This window comes from Lagenorhynchus albirostris, chromosome 20, assembly GCF_949774975.1.
Source record: "Lagenorhynchus albirostris chromosome 20, mLagAlb1.1, whole genome shotgun sequence".
Taxonomy (NCBI): domain Eukaryota; kingdom Metazoa; phylum Chordata; class Mammalia; order Artiodactyla; family Delphinidae; genus Lagenorhynchus; species Lagenorhynchus albirostris.
The window spans coordinates 34,177,491-34,202,480 of NC_083114.1; the positions used below are offsets into that span (position 1 = coordinate 34,177,491).

The 24,990-nt window shown below is 40.4% G+C and overlaps 1 protein-coding gene across 2 annotated transcripts in view; it reads right to left on the bottom strand.

Moving 5' to 3' along the window:
- HNF1B (HNF1 homeobox B) overlaps nt 1-24,990 on the bottom strand; it is a 92,406-nt gene that overhangs the window by 2,499 nt on the left and 64,917 nt on the right. The window lies entirely within an intron of this gene.

A 24,990-nucleotide genomic window follows, 5' to 3' on the forward strand; every position in this document is an offset into this window, starting at 1 on the left:
TATGGCAGAACTTGTGCGCCCTCTCCCGCCTCAAAAAGGTCCCCTGGGATTGATAGTTCAACAGAGATTTGACCTCCTGAAACCCAAGAAGGAAGGGGAAAATCGCTGGGATGGCAGTCTTATTCAGAATAATACTCTGGGTTAGATTAATAAGCCAACTTGCTTCCCTTCTTTCAGAGGAAAGAATTGTATGGAGTATTGAATATGTGCTCTATTTTACTTTCATAAGCATATAGTTAGAGTGAAACGAGTCTGAGCTTAAATTCCTCCCAGCCTCTCCACCTGCCAGCTGTGACCTGGTCAAATTAACCTCTTGGTCTAATTTCCTCATTTGTAAAATGAGGATTATGATACCTACAGCAGGATGGTTATCAGCGTTAAGCTGAGCTCATAGGGCAATGGTGTATAATGGAAAAAGCATGGGTTTGGGGTGTCAGAAAGACTTATGTGTGAATCCAGTTGTATTATTTAATAATTTGAGCATTGTAGGCAGGTTATTTCACTGTTCTGTGCCTCAATTTCCTCACTGGTAAAATGGGGATTATAGCATTATAATATCCTATAATCCTACCTTGAAGGCTAGGAGTAACACTGGTTCAGAGATCAAAATGGTGGGAATTGGCTTAGGATTCTATCTGTCTATCTACATTTATCCATATTAGAAATATGTGTTATATATATGTGTGTGTTATTGTATAAAGCTTTTGGAACAAAATCTCAAACACAGTAGGTGCTTAATAAATATTAGTCCTTTTCTTTCTTGCAGTCCATTCTCCTAGAGCAATAGTTCTTGGCCTTAACAGCACTTTAGAATCCTCTGAGAAACTTAAAAAACAAAAGAAAACTTGGTCCAACCCCCAGAAATCCTGGTTTCATTGTTCTGGAGGAGCTCTCTGGCCTGTAATTTTTGAAAGCTTCTCAAGTGAATCTAATTGCACTCAGGATTAAGAATCACTGCTAGAATTATCTTTCTAAAGCCCAAATGAGACTATGTTGCTTCTCTGCTTAAAAATTTCTCATGATTTTCCACTGTCTACTGAGTGTAGTCCGAGCTCCTGTGACTTGTACGCCAGACCCTTAGCAGTGATTCTCAACTCTCTCAGGACACATGACACACTCCCATAAATAACTTCAGCTTGAGTTCAACTGCCCCCAACCCTTTTACTTAGCAGTTGTGTGATCTTAGGCAAGTTACTTATCCTCTGTAAGCTTTAATTTTATCATCTGATTTTGCCTTTGCTTCTTCTAACTCTGAACCTTTGTACACGTTTTTTTTTTCTTCTTGGAATGTCCTCTCTCTTTTTCCTCTCTGGCAAATGCCTTATATTCTTTGAAATTCAGTTTATATGACTTATGGTTACCAAAAGGGTAAGGGGGGGCAGATAAATTGGGAATTTGGGATTAACAGATACACCATACTATATATAAAATAGGTAAACAACAAGGACCTACTGTAGAGCACAGGTAACTATATTTGATATCTTGTAATAACTTATAATGGAAATGAATCTGAAAGAGAATATATATATGTATAACTGAATCACTTTACTGTACACCTGAAACATTGTAAATCAACTATACCTCAACAACAACAAAAAATTCAGGGGCTTCCCTGGTGGCACAGTGGTTAAGAACCCGCCTGCCAATGCAGGGGACACGGGTTTGAGCCCTGGTCTGGGAAGATCCCACATGCTGTGGGGCAGCTAAGCCTGTGAACCACAACTACTGAGCCTGTGCTCTAGAGCCCGCGAGCCACAACTACTGAGCCTTCACGCCACAACTACTGAAGTCCACGCGCCTAGAGCCCTGCTCTGCAACAAGAGAAGCCACTGCAATGAGAAGCCCATGCACCGCAAGGAAGAGCAGCCCCTGTTCGACGCAACTAAAGAAAGCTGCATACAGCAATGAAGACCCAATGCAGTCAAAAATAAATAAATTTATTTTTAAAAAATTCAGTTTATATGTTGTCTGCTCTGAAGCTTACCCTGAATGTCCCCTCCTTGACATAGTCCCTCTTCTTTCTTTGAGTTTTCATGCCACTTTTTAAATGCCTCTATTTTAGCTCTTTTCCTGTTGCATTGTAATTTTGTTTTCCACATCTGTCACATACCAGACTTTAAGCTTTTTGAGGGCTGGGCCTGTATCTCATTTATCTTCATATTATGTTGGCCTAGCATGGATACTGTTTCATACTTAAGTGGTCAATAAATCTTGTTGAATTAATGAAGTGAAATAAAATAGACAAAGATTCCTGAAACTGCCAACCGTGTGGATTTAGGAAAGGACCTATATCTTTTGCTTGGTGCTTTGTAATAAATTTTGGCTGAATGAGTGAATAAAGTCAAATGAAACTGTCAGACTGATATCATTTTCTACCTTGACAATGTCCAGCTGACTCATTAAGGGACCATTTCCTCTTGGGGAAAAAAACAAAGCAAAACAATTAAAAACCATCGTCAATAAAAGTGGTGAGGAAATTGAATCATGGTTTTGTATAAGTGGAATTTCTCCAAAAACCAGTATGGTCTGACTGGTAGACACACATGGTTTCTCAACTGTAGCAAGTGAGAACACAAATTTTGTATAATGCTGCAGTGGGAGCTGGTTGGGATATCTTGTTGTTATGGACAGAGTGATCACTTCATGTCCTAAAAGTATGTTTTTGAAAATCTTTCTCTCCTCCACTCCCTGCTTCTCATTCAACAAACTTTGGCATTGTTTTCACAGTGTGATCGGCATGGACTTGGGCTTAGAGATGCAGAGATAGACACAGTCCTTGCTCTCAAGTAGCTTAAAGTCTGCTAAGGATAGGGACTAAAGTCTGTTAGAGTCTGTTTTCAAACAGAGCAAGAAAATTCCCTAAGCACTGTATAAGTTATAGGAGGTAAGGGAGTGTTTTCTCAGTGGTGGTAGGATGGGATGGGCTTTGTAGGAAGTTAGGAAAGTTTTATAGAGGAAATAAAGCTTGCAAACCCTTAAAAAAAGATGTTGGCAAATTAGACAAGATGGGCAAGTCTCTTTTAAATAAAGGGAACAGTAGCAACAAATGTAAGAGGGTATGAAAATGCCTGTTGTGGGACTTCCTGGTGGCGCAGTGGTTAAGAATCTGCCAGCCAATGCAGCGGACATGGCTTTGAGCCCTGGTCCTCTGGGAAGATCCCACATGCCACGGAGCAACTAAGCCCGTGTGCCACAACTACTGAGCCTGTGAGCCACAACTACTGAAGCCCGCACGCCTAGAGCCCGTGCTCCACAACAAGAGAAGCCACTGCAATGAGAAGCCCGCGCACCGCAGCGCAGAGTAGTCCCCGCTCGCCACAACTAGAGAAAACCCACCCATAGCAACGAAGACCTAGCACAGCCAAAAAATAAAGAAAATGCCTGTTGTGTTTGGGGATCTATTAGTGGTTCAACAAAACCTGAAGTGGATGATGCAGCAAGAGGTGGAATCAGACAGGTGGGTAAGGACTAGCTCCTGTACACCTTATGGGTACGCCAAAGAGCTTGGACTTGATCTTGTAGGCATTGAGAGCCATTAAAGGATATCAAGTTAGTGATATAAACAGCTTTTTAATTTTAAAAGATCACTCTAGCAGCAACATGGAAGGGAGGCAGGCCTGGAGTCAGGGAAACCAGAAGAATATCACGGTAGTAGTTTAGTGAGGGAAGAAGGCAGTAGCAAAAGGGAAGAGGAGAAAGGAGCAGATCTAAAGGACATTAAGGTGGTGACATTGATAGCACTCCCTTAGTGATTAGATGTAGGAAGACGGAGAGAGAGAAGCCTAAGGTAGCTCCCAGGTCTCAAACTTTGGTGACTGGGTGAGGGGGCCTCTGTTTATGGGGATGGGGAATATTGGAGGGCTAGGATAGTGTGAGAACAACATAATAAAGTTTAATTTTGAGAAGGTCTGAGTTTGAGATTTCTGTGGAACACCTGAGTGGAGTTTCTAATGGTCATTTGGAAATAGGAATTATTTCTTTGCAAAGGGAGCTAGAAACTTCTAGATCACAGCTTCAGGGTCTTAATTAAAAATAAGCTGAGGAGAGAGTGATTGGCTATAGATAATAAACACAGCAGCCATTCACACAGACAAAAATCTCACTTTCCCTGGGGCTAAGTTTTCAATATCAAATTCTCAAGCCTTACCCATAGTCTTGTACTTTAGAAATCCAAAGCAAGTACTTAAGGAATCCAGATTCTTACACTTTTTGTACATTTCTGTTTTGCCATCAAGAGTCCAATGTACAAAATGTTAAGAGTCAAAAGTATAACATGTTCTTTCCAGGATTTAATGGAAGTTTAACGCAATATAAATGTAACCACTCAAATATGCTCGTAATCAGGACAGAATTCAAGTAAACATCGCCAGGACCAAAGCTGACCTCACGGTGGCACTCCAGTCTTGTCGGAATAAAGGGCTCTGGAATCATCTTACTAAACTTTTAAGTGGACAGTCCACTCTGAAGTAAAGAGTTGGCATAAACTCTGGGTCCATAGGCCACACAATTAAACTACCTGGGGAGAATTTACAGGGAAGGATATCCTTTTGTTTTTAAATCCGCTCTGACCTAAGGCTGGATCAACAGTACAGGGTATGATATGGCAGCAGGTCTCCATCCAAAAAAAAGAAATTTCACCGGGGTTCAAAACTAACCAAAATAATACCCTCATTATTATTTATTAATAGCTACCATTTATTGGTACCTACTGTGTGCCACATACAGTTCAGAGTGCCTTTCATATTATATGAGCTCACTGAACTCTCATACCAGCTCCGTGCAATTGATAATTATTCTCGTTTTTCTGAGGAAGAAGTTGAAGCTCAAAGACATTAAGTCACTTGCCTCTCAAGTCATCCAGGTAGTAAGTATCCATGCTGTATTTTGAACTCAATCTGTATGATTCCAAAATTTGAGGTCTTTAAGCAAGGTGCATGGCCTCGTATTATTGATGCCAAAATTAAAGCAGTAACAAATGAAACTTTGTGGTTTTCTTTGGGTATAGACTGTTTGGATTGAGGTGGTTTAAATAATACTGTATTTAGGGAGATCTAGTGAGGACCCCTATTGTGAATTTGAGGCCTCTTCCTGAAACTCTTCACCACCTATAAGAAACAGGATATTTACATATTCACAAAGTATGTCCCACAAGGTATTTATTAATTACAAAGAGAAAAAGAGCAAATTTACAGTGGAGAAATCTTGCAGATGCTATGTTAATACAATAAAGTATAAATGAGAAAGCAAATGTGGTAAAATATCAATATCTGTGCCACAGAGAGATTCTTTTCCTTTTACAGTAGAAAAAACAAGGGGACAGGGAGGTTCTGTTGACAGGATTGGTCAGCGGTGGAGCAGAGGACTAATTTCTATCTTTGATCTCCATCTGTGAAAGCCCAAAGCCCACAAAGGTTTCCAAATGAAATAGTTACCTTTCTAAGGGGTAGAGAATTATTGATGAATCCTGGACTCTATATAAAGGAAGACTCCCAAATGAAAGACACAAATAATAAAACTCCAGAATAATGTTATTATACTGATTATAGACGGTAGAGATGGGAGTTAGTTGTCCTTACTCCTCCAATGCTTAATCAAGAGTGTCAAAGCATATTTACAAAGCATTTTTTAAATGCCTTACAGACTTCAAAGCCATAAATAGCTTCTCTGTCTCTCTAGGGCTAAATGCCAGCATTTTTGTACATCCTCAGTCTAAGAGAGTTACCAATCTGTCTATTTCTTTAAAGAACTGTTCTTTTAGTGAGAAGGAAAAGATGTCTAGAGAAGCTTTTTGTTCAACATGTCGGTGTTCGCATGATTTACAGTATAATTAACCAGCCCTGTAGCACCAGCAGACCAGCTCCTTTTACTATTCATCATGTTTCCAGTGACTTCAGATCATCAACTCTGTTGGGAGGAAATACCTCCTCCTTAGAGATGTAAAAATATTATGTCCCTGATCATTCCCACAGGCAGAATGTGATCCATCCTTATATAAGTATTGTTTTTCAGATCTAAGGGATTCCTCCCCCACCCCACTATTTTTGCACATCATTACTCTCAGAGCTAAAATCTAATTAAATAAATACATGCAAAATCTAAAACTACTTGGGAAGAATTTTGTTATTCAATTGCTTATAATTACCAGAACACATTTGTTAAGATATGAAAGTCTGGTAACTCAGAATCTAAAACAAAATACCTATGTAAACAAATGTGTAATAAATATTATCACAGATCTATTTTAAATCTCTATATTAAAACCTTATTAGGCATCTAAAAAACTTCAAAAGTGTTCACTTTGGGCCCAGTAATTCTACTTCTAAGAAGTTACCCTAAATATACACCTCCAACAATATGAAAGTACGTATGCACGAGGTTAATTATTGCAGCACTGTTTGTATTTGCAAAATAAGGGACACAACCTAAATGCCCATGTAGAGGAGAGATGTTGAATAAACTATAGTACAAGCACATAACCGAGCACTACACATCTGTAAAAAAGAATGAAGAAGACGTTTGCAAACTGATAAGGAATAATTTCTAGGATATACTGTTTAGTGGAAAAAAGCAAAGTACAAAAGAGTATCTGTAGTATGCTACCTTTTGTGTAAGAAAAAAAGGGAAGTGAGAAAAATACACAAGTGCCTGCATTTTGACCAAAAAGCAAACCAGGAAGGATAAACCAGAAATTAATGAGATTACTGCTACTTACAGGAGGTGGTTGGGGATGAGTTGAAAGGGTAAGTAGAAGGTAGAAAGTGACATTTCTCTTGAATACTCCTTTTTATATAGTTCTGTCTTTTGGATCCATGTTAATAATTCATATATTAAGTAAAACACACACACACACACACACACACACACACACACACACACAATAGGGGGAAAGCCTGAAAATGGAGCACAAACAAATCAACCTAATGGTTTTAAATGAATAATATAAACACATTGAAAAGCACATGTTTTTGTGTGGGAGGGAAAACTAACTCAAACCAAGTAACTTTAGAATATGATATTTTTTGCTATATACTCTCAGACTAAAGAAAAAAATGAACTGTAAATGAATGTTAAAATGAAATTGGTTTGTTTTTTTTGCAGTGGTTGGGTTTTGTTTCGTATTGATAGCAATTCTAAAACTACTTTCTGTGTAATCTGAGATTGGGTGAAGAAGTAAATGTATAAAATATATTATAAACAATGAGATTCAATTTTCTCACTGAGAGAAAAGAGAGTTACAAATATGGAAAGAGAGAAGAGTAGAATGAATTCTATAGTATTGGATTAGAATTGGACATGACAGCCCTGTCCACTGAGAAAGCCCAGAAGCAATGACACCCCAGGAGCAATTTGGTTTCTAAACTCTGTTTGCTGCTAAATGGAGCCAGGGCCCCTTGGAGGACTGGCGGATTCTAGAGCTAGAGCTGGGAAAGAACAAGATGAACCTTGAACATCGTATTAAATTAGTAAATTAGGAAATGCTCAAAGAATGGTAGGACAGGTCAGAATGACAAAAAGAGCTGTACTGAAGGGATTAGTACCAGCCAAATCTGGGACAATTAAACATAAAAATAAATACTGATAGTCATGTATTACAACCCACCTAGTAAAATAAGAACACATAGGCATATAAATAAATGAAAGAGTAAATAATGTGGGGAAAGGGAAAGTGAGTCTCAATAGAATGTCAGCTAATAAGTTTAGAAGGAATGATGGAATTAGAAAAATCACTATTTGGCAACCATCACAGTAATAATTGAATAATCAATGGATGGTAGAATGAGTAGGTGAAATCTGGATGAGGAACAGGATATTTACATAGCTGCAAAGCATGTTCTCACAAGATATCATTATTATTATTTTAATTAATTAATTATTTATTTGTGGCTGCATCACGTCTTAGTTGCAGGATCTTTCGTAGTAGCGCGCGGGCTCTTTGTCGAGGCGCGTGGGCTCAGTTGCCCCACGGTGTGTGGGATCTTAGTTCCCTAGCCAGGGATCGAACCCATGCCCCCTACATTGGGAGTGTGGAGTCTTAACCACTGGACCACCAGGGAAGTCCTCTCACAAGATATTATTAATTACAAAGAGAAAAGTAGTAAATTTATAGTGGAGAAATCGGCAGGCGCCATGTTAACAAAATGATCAAAGTAAATGATAAAGCAAATGGGGTAAAATCTCGATATTTGGGAAATCTTGGTGAGATGTATACGGAAATTTTTGGTACTATTTTTACAACTTTTCTGTAAGTCTGAGATTACATAAAAATAAAAAGTTAAAAAGAAAAGCTTATTAAAGCATTTCTGAGGAGTTTGCTAGGCTATAGCAAAACAAAGGTTGTAATCAATGTATAGCAAGTTAATTCTGCCTGCCTCCTTGGCAAAATGGTATATGGAAAGTCATTGTTGGGAAGTAGGAGGTGGCAGGAGGGCAAAAACCTTATTAGATGTTTCCTTGAACAAAATTTTTTCAAAAATTCATTTTGAAAAGATGTAAACCTGTTGAAAAAGGGTTTTTGATAGCAATTTAAAAAACTATGCATGTATAACTGAATCATTTTGTTGTATACCTGAAGCTAACACAACACTGGAAATCAACTATACTTCAATAAAAATAAAATAAAATAACAAAATATGTAGCTAATTAAAAATGAAGTTTTTCTGTACTTAAAACTAAGCAAGAGAGTTCTATAACCATTTAAAGACTATTACTCACTCAAAATACTCTATATATAAAAAGAAAAGCACACTACAACATAGGTAATTAACTGAAATAAAAATCAATGTGACATTCAAAAAAATAAAATAAAAGGCTCTCTAGTATGTGGCAGAGACAAATTCTGTTTCTAGTTGGTAAAAAAACATAATTGGATGAAAATTTAAATGCCAGGAGACATAAAAATCAAAGAAATAAAAAACTTTTAAATGGAGTAATTTCTGTTTTCTTCCCAGATAGTTCATTTAATAGAAATTTCTGATTATGATGGCAGTTATAAATCTTTGATGTTACTGATGCAGAGACATACTCAAAACTGTTTTTTTTTTTTTCTGTCACATAGAAAGATTGAAAACCGTCCTAGGTAACAAATACTACTACTGCAACGACTTGCCAGATACTATTCTAAATATCGTTCGTACATTAACCCATTTAATCTCACTGCAACCCTGGGCAGTAGATACTATTATTAGACTCAGTTTACAGTTGAAAAAACCAAGGTTCTCAAACTTTCTTGATTAACTGTGCTCTTAGTGTCTTCAGTAGTTTTTTCATGGCAACTCAGGCCAAAAGAAATAACGTAATAATTCAATTTATTGAGTTGTTAGAGCCAAATCTCTTAACATCTATTTATGATTTCACAATTTAGTAGCCATTAAAAATACTTATGAATTGAAAGAGAAAATATATTCTTATTTTCTTGTAAAATAATCACGATTACTTGCTAATGGGATAGATGAGCCTGTCGAGGTCTGTACTTCTCAAACCATGAGCTCAGATCAGACACGGCCACACTCATTTTCTGTTCCACACCAATATTCATGCAGTACTTGCTTTTCATCACAACTGCAGAAAACCCAGCTTCTCAAAGACATAACAGCAAAAGGATAATGGTCTAATGCTGAAACCATGATTTACTGTGTACTAGAAGTTCACATGAATTCTGACAGATGTTGAGTGTCACTGTGTTGCTCTTGAAACTTTAAAAAATATTCTATGTTCTCCCATAGGCTTGCTGCTGTGGCACTTTGTGGTGCCTTGGGGCACAGTTTGAGAACTGTAGAGCTAATATAGAATTATTATTCAGTCTGGGGGACTGAAATTCTTGGGGGAAAATCAAAATCAGAATAGTATGAACATTAACAAAGTGTAGAAAGAGTTAATATTAAAAAAATCTTGTTCTCCATGTATCTTTTCAATGCATGTCTTTTCTTTTACCTGATTGCTTTGGGATAGATTACTTTTTAAAAAATTTTATTCAAGTATAGTTGACTTACAATATTTTATTAGTGTCAGGTGTACAACATAGTGATTCAATATTTTTATAAATTATACAGCATAGACTTCTATTTTGCAGATAACAAAACAGAAACAGAATCATCTGGAATGAACAATAAAATGTTCACATCATATAGGTCAAAGGTAAATGCTGGCATTTAAGGAGTGGGAAGGACAGTACACAATAAATGTTTCGGCTGATAATATATGTAATAAAAATATTTTATACCACCAAGTGCATAGAGTGAACTCAAGGAACTTGGCAAGTTTAACTGAACCTCTCTTTTAAGCAAATTTATTACTTGAAAACTTGAATGTTTTAAACCAGTGTACAAGGGGCTTGATTATTTTACAAAAGAGTATTATTCAAGATTCCTTGGTACATCTAAAGTATGATGTGGTTCACTGAAATTAAAATGTATGCCGAACTGTTTTTGAACACATTAGTTTATGAAATATCTCTGTTGTTTACATTGCATTTTGAGTTTTCTGTCTTTTAGGAGGATAGGCAGCAAAATATTCATCTCCTAATTGTCAACAGAGGGAAAATGAAGCACAGAGAGAAGCAGTGAGTTTATTTAGCATCATGCAGTAAGAAATGAGAAGCCATCACCTACTCATCTGGGTTGTAAAAAATCATGTTAAAAAATCATGGATGGCATGTTAGTACCTAACGGCCATAGTTCTTTTCACAATAAGGTGATGATATGTAACAATCAATCAATAAATAAAATCAAAAGTGCCCATTTGTACAAGATTTTGTATGAGAGTGTATGTGATTGTTGCCCAAGAATTTAAGTCTCAAGTTCTATTGACTATATTGACATAGTCAAGATAATGCCAGAGTATCCTGTGAGTGATGTGATGAAAATAGACTTAATGACAGATGGAAGGAACTGCTTACTCCTGTTTTACTCTAATGGCCACGATAAAGGGTTTATTTTGATTAGTGTAACTTCAGTTTATAGTAATAGCATGAAGAACCAAGAAAGTTTCACTTCACCTCACATCATCATTTTGACGGCAGATTGACTCAACGAAGCTGGGGTTCCCGGAGCACTGAGGAAGATAACCTTAGCTATCTCTGCAAAGGTATCCTGCAGCCCAGACTGAAACACCTTCCTTGGGGACGCTACTATTTTGATTATGGAGAAATTCCCAAGCAATGCCTCTCATAGCCAACTGGGAGCTCCCTGTTGCTCCCTTCCTTTTCACTGTTCAGGCTGAGTACCTGGCATTCTTTAAGGTAGAAATAAAGGCATTTCCTTGGGTCCTGGGAAAAAGCAGGGGACTCTAAGATAATCCCAGTGGAGAGGTGGTCTTTTTTTATAGATCTCAATACTAGGTCTGTTGTCCTGAACAATTGTCTTCAAGACTGTGAGCCATAGTTCACTACCCAAAGTTTGATTTAAGTATCATGATTAATTGACTGCAAAAAGAAGATGGGGGAGGAATGTGAAAGGGTCTGTATAACAAAGAACCATAAATCATCTCTGGTAGGGTCGGCCCCCTATCATGCAGCCTGTGGGCTTGCCAGGGAGCTACAGGGAGAAAGATGAGACAGAATAGGGTCTTCCAGCTGCAGGGCTGCCGGAGCCCCAGACCAGGAAAGCTGTTTACCCCCAACCAAGTCCTTCCTGAGGTATCATTCACTCATTCATTTAGTAAATATCTATCAAGTGAGTGCCTACTAGGTGCAAGGCACCATTCTAGATGTTGTTGAAGTGGGAGGGGGCGGGAGGGGGGAAGTAGGACCAAGATGAGTAAGACACAGCACCTGCCTTACTATTTAGTGGACATGGTTATGACAAGGACTCTGCTCTCTTCTTCATCATAAACACTGGTACCTAATTAGGTATGTACTTCACTTTACGAAACAGATGTATTTCTGAGCCTTTCTGGCATTAAAGTGAATTTCCATCTAGTGAATTTCCTGTACATTCTCCATAAAGCTGTCCCTGTCACCCTCAGCTTTCTCTACATTCCTGGAACCCTCTTGTGTATACACTGTATCTTTCTCAGTAGGCCCTTTTGAGGCAGCTGTCCCAGAGTGGAAAGTGGAAAGAGCATGGGCCCTGGAGCTGAACAGGCTCAAATCAGAATCCTAGCTCCACTACTTAATAGCCGTGTGTGATCTGGGTTAGTTTCTTCACACCGCTAAGCCTCAGTTTCTCTTGTAAAATGGGGATAAAAATAGTTCCTATTCATTAAGACTGTGAGAATTTAGTGAGATAAGGTATGCTGGCATTTAGAAAATGCCTGGCATATAGAAAGCATTCAGGAGTGGTTAGTCATTACTATTAGGTGCTTTACAGGTGATTGTTTTACAGGTGAGGAAACCGAAGCTCATTAAGATTTAATAACTTAGGTACATTATAACTTGGAGGAAATACGGCATAGCTTTTAAAAACTCTGGAGTCATATAGACCTCATTCACATTCCTTTTCTGACATTTATCATGTATACAATCCTGAACAAATAATTTGATTTCTCTTAGCCTTCATTTCTCTATTTGTAAAATGGAGATAATTGCTAATAATATCTACTTCACGCTTATTATGAGGATTAACTGAGATGATGTGTGTAATTGGCAAGTGGCAGGACCTGGATTTAATGGCTCTGAATCCCAAGTGCTTACACTTTTCTAATAAACTCACTCACCAGCTCCTTTGCTCTGTGAGCTAGAATTCTAAAGAGTTAGTGGATGTAATCAACACTTGGCAGATTTTTTCCAAGTGCAATAAAGTAGTTTGTTTTCCTCTTTTGATGATTGGTTTGTAGTTTTTCACAGATATGTGCTCACACACCCATAATCTTGAACTAGCCTTTCCCCTCCCCATCAGTGGAATGTGTATATATATATATATATATATATTTTTTTTTTTTTTTTCCAACCTCATAGAGGAATAACCAACATCTCAAAGGAACATACTACTGCCTTCGCCCACATGGACTTTTCAAAATGCTTGCCTTTGAAAGAAATCATCAGCCCAGAGAAAGCATTACAGGGACTTTCTTGCATTGAGGAGTAGGACTAAAATTCAAGTTTGTGGAATGAAACCCAAGTGAAAGGAAAAGCAAGAGCTCGCCTTCTTCTTCCCAGCAAGCCCTGCCTCCGGTTACTGCCCCTCCCCACCCCAGGAAGGGGAGAGAGCCCAGCTGTAGGGTCAAGTAGTGGTGACCAGGTTAGCAACAAGGGCAACAGAGGGAGGAGACAAAAGAACAGAAAGTGGCAGCGGCTGGCTGAATGCCTGAGCATGTTTCTTTGCTGAAAGAGAATGGCGGGACAGCGATTCAAACTGCGAGAGAGGAGGGTGGAGGGGGAAGAGGACAGCTAATGGATGGGGTGGCCCAGCAGGGGTCAGAGGTCAGGAGGGCACTCAGGGAACTAATTGGCCACTCTTCACATATTCACTTTCTGCTTCTAGCCTACAGCTGGGCCTTGAGGGAAAGCGCTGGGGTTGGAGCTGGCTTTATTTTTTTATGCCCCGAGATTTGAGGCCAACTGGTGAAAAGCAAGTGAGACAAGAACCTTCTTTCCTTTTCTAGGAATAGCTGACCAGGGACAGCCTTCTGCAAAGGAAAATGCTGAAGATTCCACTTCACTCATTCATTCATTCATGCATTTCTTCTTCCTCCTCTTCTTCTTTTTCTTCTTCTCCTTCCTTTACCTTCTCATTCTTTTCCTTCTCATTCTTTTTTTTCTTTTTCTTCTCATTCTTCTTCTTTTCCTTCTTCTCCTTCTCCTTCTTCTCCTTCTTCTTCTTCTTCTTCTCCATCATCACTATCTCCGTATGTTAATTGGATGCCCCAGGAAATGTTACGCTGGGCACATTCATAAGATGGGAAAGGATTATAGACACCTTTAGCTTGGATCATAAATGATTAGAGTTAGGCCTGGGCTTTAGGGGTCATCTAGTTTCATCTTGTTTCAGACTTATGGAAATGAGGAAAGCAGTTTGCTCAAACTCACAGAGAAAGGAGTAGAGGAGGGAGTAGAGCTCAGGTCTTCTCCCTCCTGGTCCAGAGATTTTTCCATGACACTCTTCTCAGAAACATATTAACTTTGAAAACTTGGGCAGACTGGTTAACAGCTCAGCCTCTGGGTCAGACAGCCTGAGCTAGAATGCTGGCTACTAGCTCTGGGACCTTAGGATTATTACTTAATCTTTCAAAGCAGCAAGTTGCTCATCTGTAGAAAAACAGGGTTGTTATGTGGATTAAGTGAGGTAAATGCATGTAAAATGAGGATATGCTTCAATAAATGTTAACTATTACTACTGCTATTTCTTCAGAGCCCAGCATAGACTGTGTTTATGGTGATAAACACATAACACAATGAATACTGACTCTTTCTTCTCTTATAATCTCCATGGGCAACCCATTCCAAGATGAAAATTCTCATTCCCCCTTAGTTAAGAGAGCTGTGAGGATCGGAGGGACATTTTGGAGTCCTGTCTGAACCTTCTTCTGAAGGGCTGGCCAAATTTGGAAGGAGCTGATTTGGGTCAATACATGCAAAGGGCTTAGAACAGTGCAGGGCACCGTTAGCACTCAGTAAAGGGCAGTTGTTGTTGTTATTATTATTATTGGGAAGGAGGGAGCTTTTTGCCTCTGCAGAGGGTCAAGCATTAGACTGGCTTACCCTTTGTCAGGGATGTTGGTTGGGACATTCATGGATCAGATGGAGGTTGGCCAAGATGAGGTCTGAGTTCTGTGAATTTTCTTTCTAACTTTTGTGTAGTTTAATAGAATCAGTTTGCCTAGCTCTGCCCAGAGTTCTGAAGCAGACCGTCACTCTGGTACCGCTGCACGTGGACTCTGGAGCAGATAAAAAGATGAAAATATGAAAGAGACCTAGATCATCTATGAACATTGGCTCTCCCACCCCAGAGTGGGGATTTACGTTATGGACACCACAGGGTCACAGAGTGATATGAGCTTCTATCCAAATCATAATTTTGAAGTTCCCTTTTGCCCCCTTTCCTTTTCAATTCATTGATTGATTGATTGATTCATTCATTCATTATTGAAGTATAATTTACGGACAATAAAATGCAGATCTTAATGTTCAGTTCAGTGAGTTTTGATAATTGTATACACTTATGTAACCTCCACTCAAAACTAGGTAAGGAACAGCTATATCACCCCAGAAGGTTCCCTCTTGCTCCTCTCCATTCAACCCACCCCAGGCTTCCTCTTCTCCTTGCTAGGCAATTGTGACTTCTATCGCCCTAGTTTCATTTTGCCTGTTGCCAGATGCCACACATTTTTGTATCTGCCTCCTTTTGTTAAACATGTTTTTGAGATTCATTCACATGGTTCATGTATCAGTAATTCATTCCTCTTTTTAATTGAATACCACTCCATTGTATGAATATACCATGACTTATCCATTTTCCTGTGATGGACATTTGATTTTTTTCCCCAGTTTTTAGCTGTTGTGAATAAGGCCTTTATGATTATTCTTATATATTTTCCTGAGCCCCATTGCATTTATATTTTAATTATAAAATATATACAGAACAGTCCAGAGATTATTCCAGATATTCATATATCACCACTTATATTTAATAAATGTTAACATTTTGCCCTATTCAGTTTTTTTTTTTTGAATAAAGTTTACAGATTTGGTTGCAACCCACTCTGCATCCCTCCCCACTCCTATTCTTCACCTCTCATCCTTCAGAAGTAACTACTTTTCTGAAGTTTGTTTGAATCCATTCTGTGTTTCTGTGTGTTTGATAATATGCCTGTGTGGATGGACCTGTTTTCATTAATATGCTAGATACTTGGTGGGTCCTTTCCATCTGGAAAGTCATGTTTTACTTCTAAGAAAGTTTTCTTGGATTGTTTATCTGAGAATTTCCTCTCTTTTGTTTTCTCTGTTCTCTCTTTCTGGAACTCCCATTACTCAGATATTAGACCTCCTGGATTGGTCCTCTTATTTTATTTTCTCTTCTCTGTTTTTTTTTCTTTGTCTTTTTATTCAACTTTCTGGGAATTTTTTCAACTTTATTTTCCAACTCATTCATTAAGTTTTCCATTGATGTTATCATATCTATTTAAAATTTCTAATTTTTTTTTTAAATTGTCTGAATGTTCCTTTTACAGTTTCCTGCTCTTGTTTTATGGATGTACTATCGACTCTTACTTCTTAAGAATAATCATTGTAGTCTTTTTCATTTGTTTATATTTTGTTTGTTTATTTGCTTTTAGCTTCCTTTTCCTGAATAGAATCTGTTTTCTCCAGGTTGCTTTTTCCTGTTTGTTTTGGTCTCTATTGTTCATGTTAGAGGTCTTCCTTAGGAGTCTGGTGATTCTTGGATGCTCTCTAATATTTAAATATGGGCAACTTAAAAACTGATTGAAAGCTCTGAACTTGAGAGTAGGGCTTGCCAGTTATGGGGCTCACTGTAGATCTACCTGGCTGTGCCATTTCCTTGGGTGAACCCCTGATGTCAGAAGTGTTAAGCTTTTTCTCTTGGACTAGTCAGAATCCCTAGGGGAGCATTGCCCAACCTCCTTCCTGGAGGGTAAACGCTTCCTTCACTTCACCAGCATTTGGTATATGAACATGCACTTAATCCTCTTGTTCTCCATATAATAACCTGCCCTCAGCTTTGTCTGTTGTTTGCTTTTCCAGAGACTCTCTCTTTTATTCTCTTCAAAGTCCTGGCTGCATGAAGCAAGGAGAAAAAAATCTGGGAACCTATTGGCTTTTGAAAGATTTCCATCTGCTCTAGATATATTTCACTCCATCTTCCCTCATCCTCATTGTTTGAATTACTTGGTAGAATAACATGGGTTACTTCCCAGCTTTCTCCACTTCTGGATTGGGATTCAGCGTTCTTAGGTTTACTGAGCCAGTTATCTCTCAATTATTTGCTTTCCAGCTTCCAAAATTTCCAAAATTTGCTGTAGTCTCCTTTTCCTTTCTCTTTATCCTTGTGAGTTTATGCCTTTTGTAAAAAGAATCTTTACTGTCATCTTAGTGATGACAAAAGTCTCTCTTATTGTGATTTTAAGTTACATTTCTCAAAATATTAGTGAGGTCTGGTATATTTGCATATATTTTTTACCCATTGGGTTTCCATTTCCACCTGTTCATATTCTTTGAACATTTTTCTCATAGGTTGTTGGTCTCTTTCTTATTGATTTGTTAGAATTCCTTATATAATCCGGAACTCATCCTTTGTTAGTAGCATTCATTGTAAAGATTTTCTTCCCCTCTGTGGTTTGACTTCTAACTTTGTTTGTAGTGTTTTTCCATTTCAATATAATTAATACATTAAACATATTTAATGTATTAAATCTTCATTTTAATATAGTCAAATTTATCCTTTATAGTATTGTGCTTTGGAGGTCTTACCTAAGAAATCCTGCCCTACCCCAAGGGCACAAAACTATTCTCCAATATTTTCTTCTAAAAGCTTTAAAATTTTGTCTTTTTATATAAAAGGCTTTAAGTTGCTCTTTATATATAGTGTCAGGTAGGAAGCTAATTTTATTTTATTTTTCCTTTTTTTTTTTTCTTTTGCTGTACGCGGGCCTCTCACTGTTGTGGCCTCTCCCGTTGCGGAGCACAGGCTCCGGACGCGCAGGCCCAGCGGCCATGGCTCACAGGCCCAGCTGCTCTGCGGCATGTGGGATCCTCCCGGACCTGGGCGCGAATCCACGTCCCCTGCATTGGCAGGTGGACTCTCAACCACTGCGCCACCAGGGAAGCCCTATTTTTCCATTTTGATAATCAATTGCTCTGGTACCATTTATTGAATTGTCCATCCTTTTCCCAGTGACCTGTGATCCCATTTCTATAATATACCAAATTTTCACGTTCATGGGTCTATTTCTGAGCTCTCTATTCCATTCCATTGGAGCTACTTATCTCTCTGTGTGTCAAAATCATACCATTTAAGTTATTATAGCTTTATTAAAAGATTTTTACATGTGGTAAAGCAAATGCCTCTTCCTTCTTCTTCAAGATTGTCTTAATTATTCTTGCCTCTTGTATTTTAAGATTAGCTTTGTAAGTTTCCTATACACAGATACAGCCAAGTTGGTATTTTTATTGGAACTGCATTGAATCTATAGAGTAATTTGGGATCAAAATATAATATTGGGGGACTTCCCTGGTGGCACAGTGGTTAAGACTCTGTGCTCCCAATACAGAGGGCCCAGCTTCGATCCCTGGTCAGGGAACTAGATCCCACATGCATGCTGCAACTAAGAGTTCGCATGCCACAACTAAGGAGCCTGCAGCAACTAAGGAGCTGGCAAGCCATACCTAAGGAACCCACAAGCCACAACGAAGGAGCCCACGTGCCGCAACGAAGGAGCCTATGTGCTGCAACTGAGGAGTCAGCAAGCTGCAACTAAGGAGCCTGCCTGCCACAACTAAGACCTGGTGCAACCAAATAAAATAAATAAATAAATAAATATTTTTAAAAAAGAGAGAGAGTCTCTCCTAAATAAATAAATAATATTGGGTTTTCCCATCCATGAACATGGTATATTGCTCTATTTATTTAGGCCTTCTGTCAGTCAATAAAGTTTTATTTTTCTCCATATAGATCAACACTTCTTTTATTAGATCCGCTACTAATACCTTTTAATTTTTGTGGATATGGTGACAGAAACTCCTAAAGATTACATTTTTTAATTAGTTTTTTCAGGCATATAGGAATGCTTTTGATTTTTTTGGTATGCTGATCCTGAATTCAGCAACCTTGCACAATTCTTTTAATAATTCTGATAAGTTATCTACAAATTCTCTTGGATTCTCTATGAAGACAATCATATTGTCAACAAATAGCAGCAAATTAATTTTTTTCCTTTCCAATCCTTATACTTTTTGTTTGTTTGTTTGTTTGTTTTTGCCTTAATGTTTTGTCTGGGATATCCAGTAAAATACTGAATGAAAGTGGTAAAAACTGATAGCTGTTAGTCAAAGGAACATACTACCTGAACTGTGATATGTCACCAGAACTATTGGCTCTAGAGCTATGTTGTACCTACTAGATCTGTACCAGCAAAATGTCTTTGGTGTTTGAGAATAGGTATTTTTATTCTCTTTTAATAGATGAAGAAACAGCAACTCAATGAGGTAAATAACTTGCTTAAGACCACACAGTTAATGAGTGGGAGATTCAACCCCAAATCTGATTCCCAGTTGAATGTTATTTCCATGATTTTCCTTCTAGCTATCTATTTGTGCTAATGTGTCACCTTTCTCAGATAATATATTGCATTTAAAAAGAGATATTCCAGAGCAAACAATGCCTTTATTCAATTAAATGACTCTAATAGTGGGAGTTTTAGGCAGATATTCTGTTTTGCCTAAAGAGAAGACTTGGCCTACTTACAGTTTTTTACAGATTCATAGACTTTTAGAGTTGAATGGTTTCTTATCTTATCCAACCCCCTCTTTAATGAGTTATGCCTACACTACATTCCTGAGAGATCATCCTCCAGCCTTTACCAACTGCCAGGGTGGGTTCACCTCACTGTCAAACAGTTGAATAATTCTCATATGGATCCACAATCTGCCCACTGGTCCAGAGAGCAGTGTGTTTTCTCCTGTCCATAACACCTGTCCCTGTATCTGTTCTCCTTAGGTCTTCCCTTTGAGACTATTCATTTCTAGGATATTTGCTATTGTCTGAATGAGATAGTTTCCAGACTTTTCATTATCCTGATTATTCTCCTTTCAATGCTTTCTAATTGATCCATGTCCCTTTTGAAAAACAATGCTCAGACTTTAGGGTGGGGTCTGACTGCAAACAAAGTGGGACTCTTATGTTCCATGATCTGGACAGTTATCAGACACACCATTGATGCAGTCTAGAATTTTGTCTTTTTAGCAACTATGGCACATTGCACACTTAAGTTTAGGGTTAGCTAAGCACACACATTTTTCATCTGAACTACATTACTGAAAATGTGTTATTTGTATGTTAAAAGAGAGAAAAGGGACTTCCCTTGTGGTACAGTGGTTAAGAATCTGCCTGCCAATGCAGGGGATACAGGTTCGAGCCCTGCTCTATGAAGATCCCATAGGCCACAGAGCAACTAAGCCTGTGCGCCACAACTACTGAGCCTGTGCTCTAGAGCCCGTGAGCCACAACTACTGAACCTGCATGCCACAACTACTGAAGCCCGTGTACCTAGAGGCCGTGCTCTGCAACAAGAGAAGCCACTGCAATGAGAATCCCACACACCTCAACAAAGAATAGCCCCCGCTCGCCGCAACTAGAGAAAGCCTGTGCACAGCAACGAAGACCCAACACAGCCAAAATAAATAAATAAATTTTTAAAAAGTGTTCCTACTTCATAATCAACCATCTATAAATGTGCTAAAGCTTGCTCTCCGTATAGTGTGAGGTGTGGACTTGGAAAATGCAAGGAAGAGTTGTCCTGAATTACTAATCATTTAGGCCAGCAGCCATGCTAGGTTTTTTTTTTCTTCCATCTCCTATACCCTCTCCTGGAGCTCTCTAGGTCTAGGTCAGAGCCAAGTCTGTGGGGAGGGAACCAGGACAGAAATCTACTATGTTATGGAGACAAATAAGGCATCACCTGCAGCTTGGAGTCTGCCAACAGACTACCAGGAAACACCTGGTTGGTCAGGGATGGGTGAAGTCACTTGGGACTGCTGTCCCAGGACAGGATAAAATTCAAATTTCAGAGCATTGGTACTTTGACATTTTTGATTATAGAGTTACAATTCAATTTCTTACACGAAACCAGAAAGCTCATGATTTTTTTAAGAAACGATGGAAGGACCGTAGGAAGGGAAGGGGAAGCAGGAGTCAGAGTCCTCTGCTCAGCTTTATATCACCTGGCTTAGTGGGGTTACCATCCACCCCTCTATGTGACTATCAAAAAGAATCTCAGGGTATGTCTTTGAGACTGAAATCCCAGCTACCCAAATCTCCCTTGCCCTTGTTCTGCTCACAGATCCATACTTACAAACTAGTAAACTTTCTCCCACCCCAACACATATCCCTCATCTTCACCAAATATTTGTAATTTTGCCTGGACTGTATTTACAAGGGCAGTGTTGTGTGACTGCAGCATTGACAATGCAATAATAAAAACTGGAAGCATTCAATGGTACTTAATATATGCCACCCATTCTTCTAAGCACTTTATATATGTTAACTCCTTTCGCCTTAACAGCAGTTCTTTGTGGTAGAGACTGTTATTATCCTTGTTTTACAGATGAGGACGCTGAGGCACAGAGATGTGCTTGCTCAAGGTCACACAGCTAAAAGTGGCAGGTGGGAGCAGACTCCAGGCAGTCAAACTCTAGTGTCTGGGCTCTAAACCACCATGGATGCTGCCCCTCTCAACTGTGAAGGGAGCTGCAGTGGATACCATATGTGTGAGAACTGCAGCCCCAAGCCTGCGTTTCTGCCCCGAAGCTGTTCTTTGGCAAACGATTTCCTCTTATTATAATCACTAAGAAGATTCTTAGGGTAGAATCTTCCAGTAGGTTTTAGCCCCTTTACAGACAGAGAAACATAGGTTCAGAGTGTTAAATAATGTTCACATAGGGAGTAAGTGGCAGCATTAGGATGTGAACCCCACTCTGGGTGCCTCTATCTATCATCTATCTGTCTATCTATCTATTTATTTATTTTATTTTGGCCGTGATGCACACACAGCTTGCAGGATCTTAGTTGCCCGATCGGGGATCGAACCCATGCCCCCTGCAATGGAAGTGTGGAGTCCTAACCACTGCACTGTCAGGGAATTCCCTCTCGGTGTGTTTAGTGTCCACACATGTCCCCCAACCCTATACCGCCTCTATCATGGGGCCGTATCTTCAGAAAGAACCTGTACACTCTCAATACCCTCTTTTGCCTGGGATGGACAATATGTGGGGACCATTCTTCAGGGAAAAGTCATCATCATCATAATTATTACCAAAAAAATCCTGTTAAAGGTCCAGCTGGGTGCTGGATGCTACAATCTGGGATCACTGTTCAGGCCTCAAAGTGAGGGTCCCTGAAAATGGGAGTGTTTCACCATTGACCTGGTGGAAGTAAGCTGAAGGGTAAATAAAGCCTAAGTAAGAAAATAAGTCCTAAGATAGGTTTCTCCACCTTTGGAGCTGATGGGTTGAATCAATTTCCTGCTTCTCATAGACCCAAAGACATAGAAGACAAACTCAGTGCTTCCCTGGTGGCGCAGTGGTTAAGAATCCGCCTGCCAATGCAGGGGACACGGGTTCGAGCCCTGGTCCGGGAAGATCCCACATGCCGTGGAGCAACTCAGCCCGTGTGCCACAACTACTGAAGCCTGCGCGCCTAGAGCCTGTGCTCCACAACAAGAGAAGCCCCCACGATGAGAAGCCCATGCACCACAACAAAGAGTAGCCCCTGCTCTCTGCAGCTAGAGAAAGCCCACACGCAGCAACGAAGACCCAATGCAGCCAAAAATAAATAAATAAAATTCAAAAAAAAAACAAAAACAAAAAAGAAGACAAACTCATGGTTACCATAAGGAAAGGGCGGGGGAGGGATAAATTAGGAGGTTGGGATTAACATACACACACTACTATATATAAGATAGATAAACAACAAGGACCTACTGTATAGCACAGGGAACTATACTCAATATTTTGTAATAATCTATAAGGGAAAAGAATCTGAGAAAGAATATACATATAGATATAAATATATATAGATGTATAACTGAATCGCTTTGCTGTACACCTTTCATTGAATTACAATTCTGTACAACATTGTAAATCAACTATACTTCAATAAAATATATTTTTGAATAAAGTTTTATATTAAAAATTTACTGCTTCTCATACACCATTTCTGCTCTTGCTTTTAGATCAAGCATAAGAATTTGTCTTCAGGGCTTCCCTGGTGGCACAGTGGTTAAGAATCTGCCTGTCAGTGCAGGGGACACGGTTTGATCCCTGGTCTGGGAAGATCCCACATGCTGCGAAGCCACTAAGCCCGTGCGCTACAACTACTGAGCCTGCGCTCTAGGGCCCGTGAGCCACAACTACTGAGCCTGTGAGCCACAACTACTGAAGCCCACATGCCTAGAGCCCGTGCTCCACAACGAAGAGAAGCCCCCGCTCGCCCTAACTAGAGAAAGCCCGCGTAGCAACAAAGACCCAATGCAGCCAAAAATAAATAAAACAAATAAATAAATAAATAATTTTAAAAATCTTAAAAAAAAAGAATTTGTTTTCAGAATATGAGTCAAGGGCATGGTTCCTAGAGAACCGTGGGTGGCATCTGGGATCACTGAGACATGTACATTCCTGTGCACACGCTTGCGCGTGGGCACACACACACCTAGCCCAGACAAGCACACTCACCACACCACCACGTTTGTGATGAGCAGGCCCTGGAAACAAGGGTGGCCTTTGGGGGAGCAGCAAGTTCACGGGCTTGTGGTCTCCATTCCCCAGTGCCTTGATGTGACCAGTTACGCCCTGCTGTGGTGGGGTGGAGCCTGCCTTCTCTGAACTGAGTCCCAGCTGGGGCAGTCTTTCCAGAGGTTCGCCCAGGGGCCTGGGGACACAGTTCCTATTCCCTGGTCTTGGACTGCCAGGAGTGCCCACCTCACAGCCCCCTAAGCAGGGTTCCATGTTCCAGGTCGGCGCCCAGGCCAGCCGTCCTTCAGCAGCGATGCTTTTGTAGGTCAAAAGGGAAAGCATTGTTGCTGCCCTGTGGCCGCGCAAACAAGCAGCTGGCTTTGAAGTCCCAGGGGGGATTTGCTCAGGCTGGAGTGGGGAGCCTGAAGGAGAGGGCTGCGAGCCTCCCCCGAGCCTGGCTGTGTTTGTTAACTCCGCCCGGCCACCCAGGCCTGGGGTGTTTGATGTCTCTCCGGAGAAGCAGGAGGAGGGAGGCCTGCCCGGGGGTCCTCCCAGGGACAGCTTTCAACTCCTGCTGAGCCTGTGACGGAAGGAAACACCTAGCCCCCTCCATTCAGGGTGGGCCACGGGGGCGTGGCCCAGGGCGGCTGGCAGAGTGTGCTGTTTCCCTCGGGCGCTGTTTCTTTTCAGGTGGCATCAGGTAAGAATGAATGGCAAGGGGAGACTGGAAGAAAGAGGTGACAAAGGCAGCCCTGGTGCCTTCAGTAGCCACAGGCCTGAGGGTCCCACCTGAGGATCAATCTCCTCCTCCCTTCTCATCCTCCACCAACTGCTTCCCTGGGTCTCCGCACTGTGCCTCACCCTTTCTCCCCCATCCCCAAAGCAGTGCAGGGGGCAGTTTGCCTTCCCCCAGGGGCAGCGCTGCTGTGTTCCTGCCTCAGAAGCTCTGCCCCCCAGCCTCTCCTGCAAGCAATAAAATGCATTGGGTGAGGAACCCTGGTGGGAGGTCGGGGCGGGGGGCGGGGGGGGGGGGAGAAGTCTCTAGAAACCTGGGTAACACAATGCTCCCACTGGGCTGGCTCTCAGGGCTTGCCTTAGGGTTCCCAAAGCATGTTTGTAACCTTTCAGGCCTGGGCCACAGGGAATGAGACAAGGAATTAACCATTATCATTAACCAGTTCAATGTCCTATGTACGATTAACCACGAACAGCTCCATTTCTGTCTCCTTCTTTCCCTCCTAAATGTCCCTCTTCTGCTACAAGCAAAGGAACACATTTCTGCTAGAGTCTCACCTCCAACACCGCTCCATCTGGTCTGTCCCTACTCGCCTCCCCCCCCGCGCCCCCCCCCCCCACACATGTTGAGATTGAGAAAGAGCTTGTTTACGATAAGACCTTGAAATCTGGAGTTATAAATCCTTCCAGGACGGCCATCCTATCTCCGTGCTAATGCTTGTGGTGCCGTCCAAAGGAGGCTCACCTGATTGTGACCCATCCCCTCTCACTCCCCGGAGCCCCCATCTCCTCCTCTGCAAACACGGGACAATGGGCAAATGGGAGTTACCTGTCTCAACAGGTGTTAGCCTGGCCTCACTTTCCTACAGGGTGATGCAGAGGTCACCTCTAGCCCAGCCCTCTCTGGGCATTCTTGT